Source organism: Zeus faber, assembly GCF_960531495.2.
Source record: "Zeus faber genome assembly, chromosome: 18".
NCBI lineage: Eukaryota > Metazoa > Chordata > Actinopteri > Zeiformes > Zeidae > Zeus > Zeus faber.
In genome coordinates, this window is record NC_137210.1 from 13000774 (window position 1) to 13014085 (window position 13312).

A 13312-nucleotide genomic window follows, 5' to 3' on the forward strand; every position below is an offset into this window, starting at 1 on the left:
CAAATATATATATATTTGTTCCAATCTCTTTTATTATTATTTATTTTCATTAAACGTACACATATAAAAGAAGCCGAAGCAAGAGGGACCAACCCACCGAACCAATCAATCGTTTTATGTCTCATGGCCAAAGCTACGTTGTATAAAAGAAGGGCACTGAATATACTTTTACATTATACATATAGATACAGAAATGTTTATGTGGAGCATTAAAGTACCTTCATTTTATGTATATATATATATATATATATATAAAAATACACGTATCTACTTTTATTCATGTAGAAATGACAATGTGGTGCTTTAACTTTCACTCGTCATTCTGTGTGTGATTTGCACTTTATACCTTTTAATAAACATACTGTATGTAAATAAAGTCTGAGGGTTGTGTCAGGGGACTCAGCAGCAGAGCACGGTGGCGTTCCTTACGTAAAAAAAGTTCTAAATGTGGTCCGGGATGACGACTTTTGTTCATCCCTATTTTATTTTCTTATTTATTTTTATTCTCTCTGGGCGGCCTGATCAGCCGCTGCTCCTCATGAAACCACAATATCTCCCACGCGTTAGAGGGAGCATGCTCTGGATCCCAGCTCAGCACACACACACACACGCACGCACATACGCACACACACACACACACACACACACACACACACACACACACACACACACACACACACACACACACACACACAGACAAAACACACAAAGATCAAATCTTACACAAACACACACACACAGGGACACATGCACACGTATATATAAAGAGACGGTGCCCCGCTGTGAGAGAAAAGTACTCCCCACATCAACAGCGGCCTAGATAAACACAATAAGCACAAAAGAGTCGTCCCATGAAAATAACCCTCCATCTAACCATCCCTGCACTTACCTACTCATAAACATAGGGATAAATCAATTCAGCGGAGAAACGCATATTTTTTTTCTCATTTAAAATTACAGCTGCAGGGACCAAAGCTAGCATGATCGCATAGGTCAAACACACTAACCCCTAGTCGCCATGGCAACAGCCCCAGCTCTTATGAAAAAAGATGATAATAATTCACTGTGGTTTTCTGAATTGTTCGATGTTTTGCTTTGACCCATGAATACGTGTGTGTGTGTGTGTGTGGGTGTGGGTGTGTGTGTGTGTGTGTGTGTGTGTGTGTGTGTGTGTGTGTGTGTGTGCGCGCGTGCGTGTGTGTTTTTCTTTCTTTCATTTTTTGTGCCTCATAACTGTGTACATAACTACATGTTCCCCCAGTGGGATACAACTTTTTACCTAAATGTATGCATCGTTCCACTGCGGATATATCTGTCTATCTGGTGTTTGAGCATCTGCTTGCGTGTCTGTGTGTGTCTGTGTCTCTGAGTGAGTGAGTGTGTGTGTGTGCGTGCGTGCGTGCGTGCGTGCGTGCGCGCGTGCGTGTGTGTGTGCGATGACGACCCTGCGATCACAGCGTCCATATTAGCATAGTGGCGTCTCTGCGTTTTGTTTTACCCTGACCTGTATAATCAGTGTCACATTAGCAACACAACAAATCAAACACACACACACACACACACACACACACACACACACACACACACACACACACACACACACACACACACACACACACACACACACACGGACTGTCACCCCCACCCCCTTTGCGCTTCCAGCTGGCCGCCATTTGTGTCAAACAGATGCTAAATAATATGATAACTAATACCTATTACACAACACGCGAGAGAGAGATCACTAATTTGATTTCTTTCATATCCAAAAGGAGAGTGACGCGCTCACCTTGCGGCCGAAGCGCTGGTATATTATAGGATATTTAGGATATAAATTTGAAAAAAAAAAATCCCCTACGCAACAAAAACGAATATTGACTTCTTCTGTTTTTCACAATTGTGCCACAATGCAATTATTGTCATCAACCAGGTAACAGTATCGTTGCAATTAAAACAAAACAAAACAAAACAAAAAAAAAAAAAATAATATATCTATATATACAAAAAAAACAACACAATTTGTATATAGGTTTGTTATATCATAAGATTTACTGGATATTAAAAAATTGCAAATCACCGCTCTTTCGTCCGCCACATTGCTGCGGCGCTCTGCACTCGTCAACAAATTACAGAGAAGACAAATTCAATCTCTGCAGGAAAATTACACTTTGCGCGGTTCCACCTGAAGCCAAGGTCTTTGCTCGATTTGGGGGGGGGGATTTCACTCGAAGAAAGGGTGAACACACACTTGTGCGAGCGAGGAGTAGAAAATTTCATTTGGACTTTCTCGCCACAATCAACTTTGGCCACAGTATATTTTTTGGTTGCCATGGCGACCTCAAAGCTTTTTTTTATCTGGAATATATGCATCGCATCAGCCATGTTATCAAATCTACATACAGCATCTATTTACGTTGAGCGGTTTGGTCGGGGTGCTGAGAGGGAGGTTCTGTGCGAGGGGGTTTAATCACAGTTTAATAACACAAAAAAAAAAAAACGATCGTTAGATTAAAAAAATAAATTAAAAAGAAGGTAATTAATTAACATGGAAAAAAAAACCCCAACTTGAATAATATGCTGGTGACGTTTGCCGCATCAATTGGGTCTCTTTGGGGGATGCAGAAATGGAAAACGGGGGGAAGAAAAAGAAAAGAAAGGAAGGAAATAAAAAGAAACAAGCCCATTCAAAACAAAATTCTCCTTCTCTCCGTCTCCGACGCAGGAGGGGGAAAGTCATCATCTGCTCAGCCACTCCTGGCTTTTTAGGAAGAGAAGGGGAGAGAGAGAGAGGGGGGTGGGGGTGGGATGTGAAGGAGAGAGGAGATAAAACAGAGGAAGGAAGGAAGGAAGGAAGGGAGAGAGAGGGAGGGAGGGAGGGAGGGAGGAAGAGACCACAGATGGATTCACAGAGTGAAAGGCGAAGGAGAGGAGGGAGATGGAGAGGGAGAAGAGAGGGAGGGAGAGAGAGAGAGAGAGAGAGAGAGAGAGAGAGGGGGCAAGAAGGAGGCAGCTGAGTTTATGGGATGTGATGATTAGCCAAATCCTGCTAATCAATGACACATTCACACGGATCCTGCTCCGTTGCTAACGCCGAGCTCGGCACTAATTGGTCCATTCTGTGCTAAATGGGGTGATGCTGTCTCCCCTCTTCACTGGAGGCGGACGTGCGCGCCGCGCGCTGTATTTGGGGAATCCAAAACGTGCACGCACCGCCGCCGATGCTTGCGAGACTGCATCTGCAGCCCCCGCCGGCGCGCTGCGAATATTTTCTTTCTTTCTTTTTTTTTTTTTCATTTTTGGTAAAAGGTCAAATTGGGGCTGATTCAATTTGAGAGTGCATGAGAAGCAGGAGGACGCCGCTCTGCCCGCTTCAACAATAAGGAGAGAATGGGATCCTAGAGTGGATCCAATCGCGCGGCAAAGGAAGGAGAGGGTGGGGGAGTTGGGTTGGGTGGGGGTGGGGGGGGTTGGGTGGTGGGCGGGGGTTGAGAGAAGACGAAGTCTTAAATTCAATTTCACTTTGTTGAGTGTTTAGATAATGTTTCCTAATGTAATGCCGTGCTGCGGGTGAATCCACTCGTCGAGGGGGAAGCAGAGCGAGGCAGCAGCGCCCCCATCCAGCCGCACGCACGGACGCACACACGCACACACACACACACACACACACACACACACACACACACACACACACACACACACACACACACACACACCCGCCAGGGATTTTTGCGCCCCATGAAAAGATATCACATTGGGCGCCGCCACCCCACCACCACGGGCCACGGCAAACCCTCCAACCACACACCTCCGGAACCCAAACGACCCATTCAGAGCTGCAAATAATTCCACCTTCGTTGGCTTCTCACGCTTCGCCCTCATCGTCCAGTACTTACCGTACGATGTTTACTGACACTGAGCTGTGAACGTATGAAGCTGTGCAGACATGCATGCAACGTTCTGTACATGGTGGAATTCACAATTTGATGCAAGACTGATACTCTCTATAACTATATACTGTGTGTATATATATATATATATATACACTCTATAAGAAATGTGCTCGAGGCCGCATTTTACAGTCTAAAATTCTCTGAGCATTAATGAATAACTTCAAATAAATATAACTTAAATATGCACGAACCTCTTCAGTTAAAATGAATTATTATTATTATCGTCTACAGAATGATACGACAAACAAAAGGATAAAATCAGCAGCAGACTTTTGAACGGAGTATACCAGCGAGAAAATAAGCAGCTGCGGCGGCAGTGGAAAACTGAAAAGAAAATGGAAGCGGGAAGGAAAAGGCCTGACGGTGGAGAGGTCCGGACGTCACCAAATCAACAGGTTTCTTCCGCTGGAGGCCTCCATGGTGCTCAGCAGCTGTTATGTCCACGCAGCCATGACTTTGAGATGTATTATCTCGTTCCCAACCCCCGTGGGCGTCAAAGCATGTCGCGATCCAATATCCACGGCCACGCCCTTTAACAGTTATGGTGGACTACGCCCGCCTTCCCCCTTTGTGAAAACACAAGGTGACATACTGTCGCCCTTTCTTTTCCGTTCTCCTGTCTCTCTTTTCGTTTTTGGAAGACAGGTTTTTCTCCCCAGGAGGAAGCTGAGCCATGATGCTCCAGCGGCACGCCGCACTCGCTGCTTTGTGGTTTGGGGGCAGAACCCAAGCGCTTCATTTAAATGTGGGGGTGGGGGGGTCGTGTAACACAGAGGCTCTCTGGATATTTACTTTTTGCCTAAAACAAGAAAGGTATAAAAAAACCCATAAAACATTCTATTAACAGTGATGAATCGGCACCACTGTAGACAGACACACACACACACACACACACACACACACACACAAAAACACACACACACACACACACACATACACACACACACACACAGTAGAACTTATATACTGTACAGACATTTATATTTACTTTTTATATTTATAAAATGGCCTTTTTATTTTCGGCTGAAAAGAGCAGATTTGTTTTAGAAACTTTCAGAAGTTTCGTTTTAGAAAATGTCTTTTTTTAATTTTTTGATCGGGTTATGATTTACCTCAGTTTCGAAAAGAAAGAGGAAAAACCGACTTGGATCGAATCATGGAACCAAAGAAAACAAACAAAAGAAACAAAAACCTCCAAACCCAAAGCAAACTGCTGCGCCGGCTGCAGTTTGGCTAAACTGGTGACAGCGCGATCGAGTGGGATGGATGGATGTGTTCATATATTTTCTTTCGAGTGCAAAATACGTGTGTCACTCCTCTCAGGCCTCCCATCCTGTCTGGAGTCAGGAAATCAAGATTGATCTTGTCGTACGTTTCTAAATATCCGTCGGCAATCGTTGCCCAAGGTTCCGTCGCTACGGTTACAGCCGACATCGCTGATGACATCGTCTTACATCGCGAGGCCACAGCGTAGTGAAGAGGCCGTAAATATTGCGGGGGGAGGGGGGGGGGTGCGAAAAAGGGAGCAGGTTGTGTGTACTCGGCACATTCGTTTTCCCTTTGAGCGCATGACACGGGAAACGTAATTACGGTTTCACACACACACACACACACACACACACACACAAACACTTATTCCCCTCCCCCCAGGGTCAGTGTGGGATGTGTTGCTCTCCGGGTGAGTGTCGGTGAGAGAGGAGGCCAACTGCACTCCAGAGGACGACCGCTACCACCTAAATATTAGGGCAGGAAGCCTCTCGGCGCCGCCGGCAAACGCAATTACTGCACGGATAAGGGGCTGTCTGCGGTGAATACACATGGAATTACGGAATTATTCTTTTTAACCTTTCAGATTGTTTATGTTCCATTGACAGAGAGAGCGAGAGAGAGAGTGGGGGTGGGGTTGGGCAATGGGCATAAAAAGAAAATGTGAAACACTGTAAAAATGAAATGAAATGTAAAAAATGCAGAACTCCTCATCGATTTATGACTCATTCCATTCGAAGGGACCCGGCGGTTCAATGTGGATTTCAGCATCTACTATTTCTCTCATCTATTTCGATTTTTTTTTTTCTTTGGAGATTTCAATTTGTGTCTCCCTCGTGAAAAGCGAGCGCGTGCACGTTTGCGCGGGGACATTTTTCCAAAAGTGAGAGATATCCAGCGATACAAAATATGAATTTAGCAATTTCACGTCGAACGCGGTTGGTTTGTGGCTCACCGTCACCGTCGGGCGAAATTCAAATTATGAATAGAAACCTCTACGTCAGAGGCACAAATGTATGGAAAATGATTGAATAAACACATTTTGCGGGATTTTTCTCCCTAGAAACGAGGCAGGATTAAGGTTGGACGGATAGAAGTTTATTGCAAAGACAGTATTGAATGCAGATATGTTTCACATGGAAGCAACCCTGATATTATTCTGTGAGGATTTCGACATAAACATAATAATGTGAATAAAAATGTAGGAATCTCAATCAAAGCACTTGAACATCTGTGATCAACAGTTGTGAGTTTAGTCTTGCTTCCTGGCAGTAGGCGCTTTTTTTTTTTTTTTTTTTTTTTTTGGAGGAACATATTACACACTCTCCATTTTCCTTTCCTCTCTCTCTCACACACACACACACGCGCGCGCGCACACACACCATGACAAATGTTATCTGTTCAGATCACCAACTCAGCAGATCTCAACCGCTTGTCACCTATGATAACTCAACACAGAAATCCTCAAACACACACACACACACACGCACACACGCACACACACACACACACACAGTCAGGCCCAGTGTCTCTTGTCAATAGGACATTAAGGGTTTGGGCACTAATGACCAGTGTTAAGGGAGAAGAGGTTAATGTGCTGCTGTGGGTGATCGAGATAAGACCTATCCTTCTAAGCTCGCAGGACAATGAGAGACAGAGAGAGAGAGAGAGACCGAGAGAGAGAGAGAGAGAGAGAGAGAGAGAGAGAGAGAGAGAGAGAGAAAGACAAAGAAATTGAAAGTTAGACGGATCAATACATGAAAAGAGGAAAGGAAGCGAGGCGCAGGGGGAAAAAGAATGAAAACAACACCTCGCGCTCGTTTGAACAAAGAGAAATTTACAAGGTTCCATCGACGCCAGGTGAACTCATGCCTCTGTGACTCGGCATGGCTTTTTTTTTTTAAACGACTAGGCACGCACACACACCCACCCACGCACGCACACACACACACACACACACACACACACACACACACACACACACACACCCACACGCACGCAGGAGAAGAGTGCGGCACGTTGCACATGCAGATAGATGCTCCGGAGAGATATGTGAGTTATCGGAGCTGTCCGACAGAGAGACAAAATATAGCAGCCCGTCCCGGACACAAGGAGCTTTTTGTTTGGACACCATCTGTGTGTCAAGCCGTCTGTGTGTTAGCACGCACATATACTGTGTGTGTGTGTGTGTGTGTGTGTGTGTGTGTGTAACTGTGTGTAAGTAAACCTGCCTAGGTTAAGGTTCTTAAAACACGCCTTGCATGTGTGTACGCTGGTGAGTGGTCTATGGAAAATACGACTTTCTGTAGCGTACACACATCAGAGCATAAACAAACACACACACACACACACACACACACACACACACACACACACACACACACACACAATAATGTTGCAGATACAGATGTGGGATGTGGGATGGTACACTCTATCTCTAACACACACACACACACACACGCACACACACACACAAGCGAAGATGAAAAAATAAAATGGCTGGTCCCCCGTCTGTGTGGCCAGCTGGGTCGGTTGACATTTGGACACTTGTCAATCATCTCTTTCAATAGCCCACCGGTGGGAAAAACGGAGTCAGGGGGTCAGCAACTCTGTGTATCACCATGGCAACAACTGCACTGAAGTTCATAGCCTGCTGAGACTGTAGCTTGAAGTATGCGTGTGTCTGCGTGTGCGCGACTGTGGTTTTTTTTGTTGCACGTCTGCGTGCCAACTTTCACTCTGTGTGTGTGTGTGTGTATGTGTGTGCGCGTGTGTGTATGTGTGTGTGTGTGTGTGTGTGCGTGTGTGTGTGTATGTGCGTGTGTGTGTGTACACCTGTGCGCACATAGCCTCGCCTGTGGGTCTAATTGTTCTCCACCAAGCGGGGGCAAATACTTCTCCTTCCATTTTAGCCCTTCCACCTCTCACCTTGACACCTCTCACCCCCACCCCCCACCCCCTTCTCTGACCAGCGGGCCAAGGTACAGGACCCAGCAGGAAGTACAGCATCCAAAAAAAGAGCACTTAACCTTTCGCTGCGCCTGCCACTCCCCTCTCCCTCTCCCTCTCTCCGTGCAGCCCGGTCTCTCTCTCTCTCTCTCTCTCAGGTTTCTCCTTTTCCTTTCACCATCTGCGTCACCGGGCTCTCCGCTTCTGCCCAGTGGGCCCGAGCGACAGTGACGGATTGTTCTCCCCCGTCTTCCTCACGACTTCTCCTAGACACGCCTTGTTTATGGCGAGGTGTGTTTTATTTTGTGTGTGGGGATGGGGGGGGTCCCCAATTATCCCCATCTTGAGGTTCCTGTGAGCGAGGAGCCGCACATGTGACGGTGGAGCGACACACACACACACACACACACACACACACACACACACACACACACACACATATGCACGCACGCAACCACAACAAACAAACTAGCAGCTCTGCTCTGCTGGGGGGCAGTTTACGGGATGAATACAGAGGATAATATTGCAGCTCGGGTGGAGGCTAGGAGGGGGGGCTGTCCTCTGACCCTGTTTACCACACATGCATCAGGCAGAGAGTCGCACCAGCACTATTCCCGGCTTCTGGAAAATGCCGGCTGACTGGTGGAGCAGCAGCTCAAGCGATACGGTGGGAAAAAAAAAAGGGTGAACATGTCGACCATCAGCCGCGCGTCCTTCCTCGCCGCTACTGCAGACCAGACTGCGCTAACCATCAAATCTGCTGCTAATAGCTGTTTGATGTGGATTATCATGCTCCATTACCCCAATGTACCAACACTGCCAGAGCCATTACAGAGCGCTTGGACACACACACACACACACACACACACACACACACACACACACACACACACACACACACACACACACACACACACAAAATCTACCACAAAACTATCTGAATCTCTACTAACACATGCTGAAATACACACACACAGACACACACACACACACACACACACACAGGCTTGCTGCAACTATCCCGTCCAACTCTCCCTCTCCGTCTCGGGCCATCAATGTATGATGGCCCGACTGGAATGGCGTAATTCCGGGGGATAATTCAGGGATAATTTTGGGATAATCTCCAGCAAGCGATTCGGAGCACTGCCACCCAGTTTGCCCACAGCCTGATTATGAGGCGCCGAGTGCCAGACACTTCTACTGACCAATCCCGCCAGCAGCCACTCCGCCGCCTGTAAGCAAGGAACACAAACAAACACCTCCAGTCTTCCGCTTCTGTCAGCCCGCATGTCAACACAAACACACACGTTGATACAAACAAATAAATAAAGATTATTTATACAGCACAGAATGCAACATTAATTGATATTTATGTGTGTATGCAGGGTTGGGGTGACGCTACAGCAGAAGGAATATCATCGGACACATTGATCGCATAGTAAGTCTGGTAGAAAACAGAAATAACACAAAAAAATAGAAGATATAGTGGTTAGTTGGTCCTGCATGGCTCTGAAAGTATAGCCTGCAGCTGGACACTGGTCCTGCTTAAACCCCAAATGAAATGAAAGGAATGACTTCCTGTAGGATTTCTGAACTACCTGCTCACTTGGAGCCAGCGACACGAAATGAAGGGACTATTTATTTCTTTACTGGGTGTGACTGCCATCTGCTGGTAAAAAATAGTCATTAGGCACCACACTGTTTATTATAGGGCGCGCGGTGAGATAGCGCGTCAAAACATACAGGTTCATCTTATTATTATATGGCTTATCTTGTGAAATATCCAGTTAAGTCTTCTCGCAATGGTTTGATGTTTCTTTTTTGTATTTTCTTTATATTTGTATTTTACTTTTTCAAAAATATATGAACACATTTTACGATAATCTGGATTTGAGACTAGAAAATTCTGATGGAGGATCTTAAACTTGTGAAATGAAACATATGTCATCTGAATGCTTCCATTCTAGCAGATTTGTCTTTTTTGGTGTAAATTGGTTTTATATAATAATAATAATAATAATAATAATAATAATAATAATAATAATAATAATAATAATAATAGTAATAGTAATAATGGTGGTCACATGACTAACAAAAAAAAGTCAAATCAGCAGCAACATGTACAGGGATATTTCGGATTCCCTTTTTTTTTTTCGTTGACACAGTCGACAAAAAGAAGGAAAACAAGAAAAGTCACTCAACTATTTTCTCGACATGCGTCATGCGCGATTACCGTGGTTCCACATGTTGACCAACACTGACATCTTGTGGCCAAACCGTGCACAGCGCTCATGTGACGCTGGATGTTGAATATAAAAACCTTCTTAGTCACACCCTCGATGGCTTCTAAGAATATCAGCACTTCAGATTTTCTCTATTTGTTTCCCCTCTAATTGCTGCTTTTAGCGTCTGCCAACAAGTGTGTGTGAAACTCAAAGGTTAATGCGCGAAATAAGAAAAGGTTGCCTTGAGTAAACATCGGAGATGATTTGATTGAGATGATAATGGTGTTATACTTTGACATTTCATGTAGCACGTATCAATGTGTGCATTGCTGACGTCATGATGCAATTACTCTGCAGACGTCATCATCATCATCGAAGCTGCGGTGTGTTTGAGGACGTCTGGGCCAATGGAACCCACTACTCCACAGTCAACAAGATATGAGGCACGTGGATCAACGCTTGTCATAGTCTTTGTTTTAGGTAGATCATGAGGTAGATTACTTCTTACACTTGGGATTTCTCGCCTATGCACGAAATACACATCTAGTCCCCCCAACACACGCACACACACACACACACACACACACAACGAAAAGTCAAGCCAAACAGTTTGCAGGCTGACTCACCACAAGTTGAGAGGTCTATCTTTGTGCCATGAGACTTTTATTTTGGTTATTTAACGTCTACTCCGTATCGTCAACAATCCTTGCTCATCTCTCGGCCGAGACACAAGTTCCGGTCTCTGACTCAAGTCTCCCGTGAGGCTCCATGGCACACTGTAGACCAATTTACCTCGCGTTGTTTAGTTGTCCGACACTATCTTTGCAAGTCAAGAGGATCGAAACAAAACAAAACAAAAAAAGTGGATCCCGAGGAAGAAACCGCTCCATGTTCTTCTGTGTTGTCCTGTAGCCCTCCAGAAAATCTGACCAGACAGGGTCAACCGTTCCAGTTAGAAGATTAAAAAAAAAAAGTATATATATATATATATGTATGTGTGAAGTTGAACAGTTGTTTCCAAAGATCTTCCCCCGGTCAGCTCCGTCTGTCCACAGAGCACGCGTCCACGAGTTCCCACCGTTACATCACTCATCTCCAACACCGGCTCCCCAGGGGTCGGCTCCGTTTGGAAACGGAGCGTTAAGTAGAAGTCACTTCTTCATAAAGGTGGAGCGACATCACATCCGTTAAGCCGCTGGGCTTAACAAAAATGGAAGGTCCAGGAAGCTTTCCCGCGCCGCTCGGAGCCGCCTGTGGACACTCTGCCCCCTCCTCCTCTCCCGGCGGTATGGAGACATTGACTGCTCCTCTGCTCTGCCTGCCTCTGCCCTTGACCGCTCCACTTTATTCAGCTCCGGCGCTCCGAGTTGACAGAGAGCAACCTCTTCCATTTTACCATGCTGTCACTTGTCCCCCCCCACCCCCTTTTGCTCCTAAAACACCTTCACTTGTAGGCTAGAGGCACTCAGAAGCCTTTTTCCAATTCTTCCTGCTCCCCTCATTCTCATCCATCACACACGTCCGCCTAATTTTCACCTCCCTCACTCCCACTCAGTCCTCTTACTTCCTCTCCACGAGTCCTCTGCCCGCCATTAGCAATTTTCTCTCCGACTCCCCGTTTGCCTGTAGCCCCTACTCTTCCCCTCCAATTTATCCTCCTCCCCTTCCCCTTGTCCCTCCATGTTCCATCTCTGTCTGTGTCTAGCCTCCTTATATACTCCCAGCCATCGCTCTGCTTTCTCCCCATCTCCAGCGGCATGAATATATTATTATCTACACAATGGAGCCCTGCTTATTGTTTATGAATTACCAGCCTTGCGGCCAAACAAAGCCTATTTTCATAAGAAACCTCCATTTCATTTCAGCTCCAATTAGATTGGGGGCTAAAGAATAGGAGTCCTCAGGCCTCAGCCCCTAAGGATGGCAGGTCCATTCAGCTTCATTCAATGGGGCCTTATTGCTTTCCTATACAAAAGAGCACGTGGACGGGCTTTCAGACTGAAACACCAACCAAAAATGACTGGGAGACAGTACTGTACAATAACAAATCTTTAAAGAAAGGACACTGAGTGCTTATCCTTCTTTCCATCAATTCTTCCTTCACTCTTTTGCTTTCTTGCCCTCTACTGTTCATATATTGTTGGACCTGGACATTAATGACAGACAGTTGAAAGAGAAAGGGAGTGAAAGAAAGAGAAGAAAGAAGTAGAGCAGCTCAGTTTTTCACAATACATGTCAAGTCTAAATAATCACTGGCTCCTGAATAGACGGAGGGAAGGGAGAAGGAGTGAGACAAGTGTGTGTGTGTCTGTGTGTGTGTGTGTGCGCGCACGTGTGTGTGTACAGCTGATTGATTCTCTGCTTTCAAAAGAGAGAAAAGAGGGTGAACGAAAGAGGGGAAAACCTTGATGCTTTTTTCTTCACAATAGTCGTGTGTGTGCGCGCGTGCGCGGGGTGGGGTGGGGGGTGGTCCGAGTCGCATTGTGGCGCACCCACAGTGACAGGCTGTCACTCCATCCCGCTAGAAAGAATAAGGCGGGGGGAGAGCCAGAACGGGGTTAGGGCCCCCGACCACACCGCGTGTCCTCTTCAGTTCACCAGCTCCCCACCGGACCCCCGTTCTCGAAAGAAGAGACCGCTGTAAAGGATCAAACAGCGGGGTTCCCCACATGCTACCGCGCCGCAAAAGTCGGCCAGAGAACTCACTGGCTTGCGCGTCGCCGCCCGGCCGTGCATTTCTAAATCTACATCTCTGCAGGTGAGGCCAGAGGGAAGATCCGGGTCTATTAGCAAGGCCTCCCGCTTCCCCGCCTCCTCGTGGGTGAAAGGACGGCACGTGACGGGGCCAAACAAGGTCACGGCGCGACCGGCGCCGTTTTATCGGCACAGATCTGCTCCAGTCGAGGGGATTCATTTGAAACGGGC